A 760-nucleotide genomic window follows, 5' to 3' on the forward strand; every position below is an offset into this window, starting at 1 on the left:
AAAATCAGCAAACCATTGGCAAATTAAACTGAAAGATTAAGAGAGGATACAAATAACACAAATGAATGATATGAGTGACATCAATGCAGAAAAACAGAAAGAAAAAGGTTTATAACAGAATACTACGAAGAACTGTACTTCAAGAAACACGAAAATCTAAAAGAAGCATGGACAAATTTCTAGAAACCAAGAAACCTGCAGAAATGGATGAATATACTATGCTCATAGATAGGACAACTTAACATTGTGAAAATGTTAACACTGCCCAAAGAAACCCATAGATAAAATGCTATCCCAATCCAGATTCCAACATCATTCTTTAAAGAGATGAAAAAACTAATCACTAACTGTTTTTGGAAACATTTTTCTTTCCTCTGTAGATCCAAGATAAACAAAACATAACTAAAAAATGAAAAACAAAACAGGCAGCCTCTGACTTCCTTATCTCAAAACCTGCTACAAAGCCACAGTAGTCCAATGCATTAAATGGTAAGAGACAGTCTCTTAAACAAATAGTGCTGTCAAAATTGGAAATTAATTTTCAGGAAATGAAACAAGACACATCCATATCTCATACCATATGCAAAAATGAACTCAACATGAATTAAAGCCCTAAATGCAAAGCCCAGAATTATAATGATCATCAATAAAAAAATAGGGACAAACTTCTCAAACATAACTGAAAACACACAAGCAAATGGGAAAATAGATGACTGGCATCTTCTAAAAATTAGAAACTTATGTGCATCAAAAGATTTCA

This window comes from Chrysochloris asiatica, unplaced genomic scaffold, assembly GCF_000296735.1.
Source record: "Chrysochloris asiatica unplaced genomic scaffold, ChrAsi1.0 scaffold00051, whole genome shotgun sequence".
Taxonomy (NCBI): domain Eukaryota; kingdom Metazoa; phylum Chordata; class Mammalia; order Afrosoricida; family Chrysochloridae; genus Chrysochloris; species Chrysochloris asiatica.